Source organism: Gavialis gangeticus, unplaced genomic scaffold (assembly GCF_001723915.1).
Source record: "Gavialis gangeticus isolate Ggan-Ray unplaced genomic scaffold, GavGan_comp1, whole genome shotgun sequence".
Taxonomy (NCBI): Eukaryota; Metazoa; Chordata; order Crocodylia; family Gavialidae; genus Gavialis; species Gavialis gangeticus.
Window position 1 is genome coordinate 39,140,174 of NW_017728998.1, and position 7,679 is coordinate 39,147,852.

The 7,679-nt window shown below is 38.1% G+C and overlaps 1 long non-coding RNA gene across 1 annotated transcript; it reads right to left on the reverse strand.

Annotated features, from left to right (window-relative positions):
* Positions 1-2,100: 2,100 nt before the first annotated feature.
* LOC109289477 lies at positions 2,101-7,104 on the reverse strand. The gene is made up of 3 exons (XR_002095381.1): positions 7,067-7,104; positions 5,746-5,831; positions 2,101-2,136 (listed from the first exon to the last, which is right to left on the reverse strand). It is a non-coding gene; the product is annotated as an uncharacterized LOC109289477 (long non-coding RNA).
* Positions 7,105-7,679: the final 575 nt, after the last annotated feature.

Sequence of the window (7,679 nt, forward strand, 5' to 3'; positions counted from 1 at the left end):
AAGCTCCCACCTTCTCAGCCCCTAAATCCAACCTACCAATACACAAGCCATAGCCCCCCTCCACCCATTTCCCTGACTCAGAAGCTACAGTCCCCCCAGCCCTGCCAGTGCACCTCACCCCTAGTCCACAGGCCCCTGCGCGCCGTAGCCCTGACCCTGCAAGCACAAGCACCAGCTCCAGTGCTCTTGGGCCAGCCACACAGCTCCCTGCTGCTTCTTCCCCACCCCTCCACCTTCCGCTGCCGGAGGGGCGTGCATCTGAGCATGTGCCTCCCCCACCCTGCTGCAACCCCAGACCTGCCGCCCCACCACACACACACACAGATACACAAAACCCCCACCCCCAACAAATGTACCTGCATCCAACTGCTGGGCTCCTCCCACCCCCTGCCTGGCCCCATGGTGACCATGTGTGTGTGTGCCCTCCAAGCGCCCTATAACCTTACTCAAATGTGTTCTCCCAGAAGTCAAGGAATGCTGTTGTTTGTTGGAGAACCAGGATCATATGGGAGTTAATACCTCTGACAGAATATTCTGAGAAAAAAATCCTGTTTAATACCTGCAATTGTCATGGATCTTTTAGTAAATTCTGAGACAGGTTAAACTCCAGCCATATGTATTTGTGTAATCAAGTCCCTTCACAATACTGCTTAGGGACAGACAGGCATGCCACACAGTTTTGTGTGAAATAGTCCTGCTGAAATGAATTTCTTGCTAGTCTATGAAAGCAGCAATAGGGCCTAACTAAATATGGCTTCCTTCTTTCTTCTCCAACTGAATTCAATAGTTAAATTTCAACTGACTTCAATAGGAGTGGGAACAGAAGAAAGTAAAGTAGTAAACCTTTACAAAGGAAGCAAACTTGGCTTATATTAATTTCTCTCAAGTGAGCAGGCAATGTAATTGTTAGAAATAACAACTCAGAAATAACCATTTGGAAGTACTCCAAATATTTTGTACCTTTCTGCAGGTTATATATAAACCTGGGGATGGTAGGGACTTTCTAGAGAAAAATTCAAAATAATAAAATCAGTTTGAGATGTTATATTTTATTTTGGGATTTAAATTTAAAAAAATCTTATTAGTGGAGACCCATGAGAACATGGGGGGTGGGGGGGACAGGGGGGAGAAAAAGGGTGAGGGTGTGAAAAACGTTTAAAAAGACAATGAAATATGTGCAGTTAACCTTTGATCAAAGACTGTGAAAGCTCAGTTTCATGATGTTTTCTGAGAAATTACAGTACTTGACATGTACACACATACAATTTTATTCCTTAGGTTAAATGACTTTAATACTGAATTTTACAAATGTTGTGGAGACAAAGCTGTGCCATGCTTTGATGTATCTCTTTGTTATAATAAATTCCCTGAATTCATTTAGGTGACCTTGATTTCTTTAATCTGTCAAGAGGGCAGAGCTATATATTTTTTTCCTTTTAGATATGGAAAATCTCAGTTTTGCATGATACTTTTCAGCTGAGAATTGATAGAAAACTGATAGGGATATTTTAGAGTAGTTGATGGCCTTTTCTGCCTTAAGACTAGGATTTTCTACTTCTGTTCCTTAACAGTAAGATTTTATTAGACAGCATACTGGAGGAAGGCCAGCTCAGGAAATATTTGGAAGAGATGTTTTTGTCATTTTCTCCAATGTGCTTTTTCCTTCTAGACCCAGAATTATTTTTGTAGGAAACCCTCCCCAGGTATAAAGATCTCCTTCCTCTACCATCATGCAATATGAAGCAGTTTTCTCCAAATTATGATGATATTTTGCCATAGTAGAGTTTTGCTGAAGAGCATTAATACAATCAATTATTCACCTAGATATATACACTCAAGGCACGACAGACACTTTTCCCATGCCAGGTCAGTTATGGAAAAAGCAGCCATAATGTGATTGCAGCCTTAAATATTGGAAAGACTTATCAATGGTTATCCACTGGAATTTATTCGTAATGTCAATACACAGTTACGCCAGTCCTGTGTGGAGTCAAGTAAGTACAGACTAATACTATGCATATTAAACACCTAAGAATGTTTATTGTGACACCTGTCCTGAGTACAGTTCAGTATTATGCCCGCCTCTCCACTTTGTAGTCGCCATTCCTTTAGTTATTGCTCTCCCTCTTCCCACTCCTAGAAGAAAGAGTGCATCAAACCTTTAAACAGTTATATATGGTGGGAAAAAATAGTTATTACCTGTGAACAGCAGAGATTTTCACATGAAAGTTCACTTTTTGATGTCAGTTTACAAAATGTGCAATTCGGGCTCTGAATCCTAATCTGTGAAAGTCTTTAAGTATTTGCTTAAATCTCATCTATGTCACTGGGCTTTAACCCAAGCTTAAAGTTAAGATATACCCAAGCACTTTCCTGCATCAGGACCCCAGTAACTAATCCACCCCATGCCACAGTTTGCAAGAAACTGATGATTCTTCAGACAGATCTTAAGGCTGTGGTCATTTTCCTTCTTAATGAACCAGTCATATCATTGTCATCCATGCTACCAAAGATAGAGCACAAAAATCTCTGGGGAAGTTATGATGCTCTTGTGAATTTCTGTCAAACGTTCTTGGACATGACATCTAAAATGATCATCTGTGTAGGTAAAATATGCATATTACTACCTGTGCTAATTATACACAAAATGTATATGCTAGTACATGTCAAAAATCAAGGCCTTATTAATATAGACAGACAAAAAGCCACAAGTTCAAGGGAGTTCAAATTTTAAAGTAAGGTGTTAATTGAAAAACCAATTAACCACTGTTTAAAACACAACTTCCAAAATATTGTGAATACAAGAATCATGAAGACTTTTCCTAGTTAAAACTGTCAAGCTGACTGCACTTTAATTTGTTCACATGACACGTTAATATTGTCATATGACAGTACCACAATGCTCCATATTTTTTAAGAACTATAGCAAATTGAGACCCTTAAGCACTCTCAAAAATAGCTTTCTGTAACACTCTTGTTTCAGAGTTTGTGGAACACCACTTCATAATTGCTTGCAGATACCTGACCTTAGAAAGTGCACTTTAGAGCATTTATGATGTGTTATATAACAGAGTACAGATCTGCCAAGCCTCAGTTTCACTGAATCATATGATCTTAGTAGGGAATTCCAGGAGCTGAACGTTCAAATCATTTTCTCTCTCCATTTATGCAGTTACCCAGTCCTATTGTGATCATTATCAAGATGTTATAGAATGGTAATCAGCTTTCAAAGACAAGAGAAAGGAAAGATAGTTGGAACAATCAAAGATGGACATTTTACTTTGGATTCCATTTTTTTAAACAGTAAATACAAACAAATGCTGTAGGAAGACCAGCACAGGAAAATATTCCAAAAGGTAACACCTTCTAATAGCACACAAATGTTTTATGCATATATAGTATATTTCATCCGGGCTTCTCAAAGCACTGACCAAATATTAATATAATGCCAGATTCTGCCATCTTAATGTATGTTGAGTTGTATTACTCTGTGAGGAGTCCTACTGAATTTAGTGGGGCAATCTGAAGAGTAATTTACACTTTAGGTTGAGTAAAGAAACCAAATCCTAAACCTAAAAACACTTTGGTATATCAGTATTACATAGGGAAGTGGTGGAACAAAGGCGAAACTGATCTGCTTTGTGTAACAAGAATCTGTTCTCATGTAGTACCCAAGTAATCCTGGTTTCTAGTCTAAGCTCCTAACCACCATTCCAAACTTCCTCCCACAGAAAAGTTGCACTGTAGGGAAAAAAATTATAACCTGAAGATCCTGCACAATACCTTGAGTTAAAGGTGAGGAACAGGAGTGCACAAAATAATCCTACTGATAAAATAAATTATCCTGTACAGTCACAGTATAGCAAACTTAATATAGCTCACTCAAATTGTCCCAGGGACTAAAATAACATGCGACAAAATGTAGAAAGAGGGGCTTGAGTCACAAAGTTTGGATTTGATGTTGAACATTCCCAAGAGTTGGCGGACTTTTCAGTACAAGAGTCAGGTCTGAAATATGACGTACGGAGCTCAATTTCAGTGAGGGGGGAATTGGGATTAGCTGACTGTTGATAAACTAATGGACAGATTCTATTCCACCTGTTAGGTGTGTAAGTGGGCTTACACTCCGAAGTGTGATTCTTATTCTACTCTGCTCAGATCCCTGTAAATATGTTAACTTTTTTGGCTCACACCATCATCTTACCCTTGAAGATAAAGCAATGATCAAGGACAGCACCCATCCCCCATTTGCATTAATTGTTTTTTAGGACTCAAGCAGAGTAGAACAGGTTCACACTCAGGTATAGGAAGAGCACTTAAATGTCTTTTTAGAAATAGGCAATCATTCCTCTTCACTTGCAGCGTATGAACAGTCATGGAAAGTATTAGTTAATTTACCTTCCAGCTTTTTTCTTTGTTAATATGTGTTTAGATTTTGGCTAGTGCCTTGCAATCAGAAAATATTGTTAAAAATTGCATAAGGAGCTTCATAACAAGACATTCCTTCCTAATGAAACATGATCTTGGGTTTTCTACCTTAGAAAGTAGAGTACTAGAGCAGGAAGGGGGAAGAGGGGTGGGGAAGGAGGCAATGCTATCATCTCATATAGAAGCTTTTGCAGCTGGAATGAGGTCAGGAGCATGTTCTCAGAGACTACGGTTCCATGATAATTAAACGGAGATTGGAGAACACCTAAATGCTCTAAATTTAGTGGTGTTTAAACTAGAAATAAATTATTTGGGTCAAATTAATTTATTCCCTCCCCTATACCTGATTATGTTCATGAACAGTCATAACCTAGTGTTATGCTCAGAATGAAATATCCAGATTTATCTGTACTTCATGACTCAAACTGCTACTACTGGACAAATCAATCTTTTAATTGCAGTAGTCATTTTTTAAAAAAAACAGCCCCTTTCTATTTCTATATAGTTACATGAATTTTTTAGAAGTGTCGTACATACAATAGCTCCCCTAGTGTGACAGTTTAGTGGGAAAGCGCAATTACAAAATTTTACATTACAGTAATTTCTCCATTATGGGATAATTATTTACATTTAAGTGAAACAGCTTCACACAGTTATTCATAAATCAAAAATAGAATTCTTCTGGTTTAATATTTAAAAGCTGTTGAGGTGCAAGGTCATATGTCAGCTGTGATGGCCATAAACCTGAAGATTAGCAGCATTCTCTGATGATTTCAGTGTTCTTTCAAATGATGAGTGAACATTATTTCTGCTGTTCAGGGGAGTGCTTGACGTTTGATTTTCAAACCAGTTTAACCATATGAAAAAGGGTTAATTTTTCCATGAAAGAGAACTCTGAGCTAACTCTTTTGGGCAAAACTACCTCTGGGTTACAATAAGAAGTTAGTTGAGTTGAAGCTGCTGAATTAACCTTGAGTTTTCTCTAGAACAAGGAACATTGCTCAGTAAGTTTGTGAAGCACAGCAAGCGGTGGAGCCCTGAAGCATCAAGAAAAGGTAAATATTTAGTTATTATTAAAGGCTCCTCTTTTTTTTGGATTTATACCAAAGATTTACAATATATAGTAACACAGTTCCAAAAAAGCACAAATAAGATATGTGCTTGTGCTGGGTGAAATCCTGATCTGATTGAAATGAGTGAAAAAACTCCCATTGATTTCAAGGGTTTTTCCCATAGTCTTGCTCACTGGAACAACCCCATCCTATTTCTGAAAACTGGTTCCTTAGAGCTTTCAAGAAACGCATGTTAAAATGATACCTCGAAAATCTTTCCCTGTTATTACAAAGCTCTTTCAGAGAGACTTAAGTCTGGAAGGTGAAGTTGGCTCCCACAGGCTCAATAAGCTGGAGACAGAATGATCTCAGTAAATGCTTCAGGCAATTTAAAAGTCCTTTGTAACATTTATACGGCTGCCCATATAAATAACATTGTGTCAATACTATCAGTAATTAGAAGTAACCCAAATAAACTGCAAAGAGGAAATGAGGCATAATAGCTCATCAAACCACATGGTTTCAGAATCCACCAGTTTGACCAGAATCTGAACTCTTACATTAAGATTGTACCATTTTATAAAATGTAATTTTTAAAAAAAGAACAAATACTTGAGACATTGTATTAGATAGGAAAAAAATCCATTCCATGTATTTGTTTTCTTCCCTCCCCACCCCTGCCTCCACTTTCATATGCTGAGAAATCCAGATATAGTATTTTACAGCCTGCAGTACCTCCAGGGTCTCCTGGCAGTGTTACAATATATAATCACCATCTCAGGAAAAAATAGTGAATGCATTTGAAGAAAAACACATTTATAATTTAGCCTGTAGTGTCTTGCACAGTTCAAAATATTAAGTTAAACTAATGACAGAAGCTGCAGAATGTCAAGTTGCCATGCCAAAGCTGTTTCTTCACTTTCTGTGGTTTGTTTAACTTTGCCAACTGGTCAATGCAGTTTATCGAAGAGATATCACAAGACTCCAGCATGCGTTGAAGTATGCAATTACTTGGCTATTTTCTCATATTACAAGATTTGTCTCAATAAGTGCCTGCCTATTGTAAAAGAATAGCAAAATGTCTTTAAATCAGATCTGGTAAATATAATTCTTGTTGAGTGATGAATATGATTATACCTGCATGTCTCTGAGTTTGGTTACTAAAACACAGTTCAAAACATGTTTTATTACTCAGTAGCCTAAAGTGAACAACTAACTGCCTACTTTGTTTTACACAAGCCTTAGTTTCTCAGTTTTAAAGAAACTTGTCTGTTTATTTCATTTCATTATTTGTTTCATGCATTTGAGGCTGGTATTAACCAATCCAAGTTTTACTGACTTTGGAGGAACCAAACTGATTTACAGCAACTGGGGTTCAGCCCCTTTAGGGTATATGCTTAACTTAATCTATGAGAGAAATCACAAGATTTTTCCAGACACTGTTTTGATAGCAAATACAAATTATTATCTCATCTTTATGGCTAGGTACAAACAGTCAAAAAGCCCAAGGCTGAATCGATTCAGACTTTGCAGGTTAGTTGTAAAATGCATAGATTAAATTGAACTTAAAGGGAACAGACATTTACCTTTGTTTTGGGAAATGCGGCCACATGCCTACAGTGGCCCAGGCCAGAGCACCACTCTCTGGCTGTGTGTTCACTTCCTCTTCCTGCTACCCCTGAGATCTCTGGGATTTGCAGTCCAGAATTACAGCCGCAGGACTGTGCAGGGTTGATCATCAAATCCTCTTGGATTTGTTGTCCACAGTTGTAACCAGCAGTAAGTTTGAGTGAGAGAAGGGGTATTTAACCCCCCTTCCTGGCCCCAGCCCCCAGCCTCCAGCTGGGGTTTGCTGGGGGAGGGGGGGCAGTCCTTTAACTTTGCTTAAAATATTTTCAACAAAGATTTTGACAAGGTCTAGATTTCCAGTGTAATGGCTTATACTTCAGATTTGATTTTCTCATGTACAATGGTTTACTTGAAGAGCAACATTATTAAAGTGCACGCCAGTATATTGACTTAAAGGAGAGGAAAACAGTTTCACAGATTTTGAATGCAGATTCTCAGTCAGATTCTCAGCTAGGTAAATCAATGTAGTTCCATTAACTAGAATTCCCTTTGACTCTAATGAAGTTATTTTGAGTTACCCTGGCTGAGGACATGACCCCATAGATTTATTTGGTCAATGAGACCTAATAC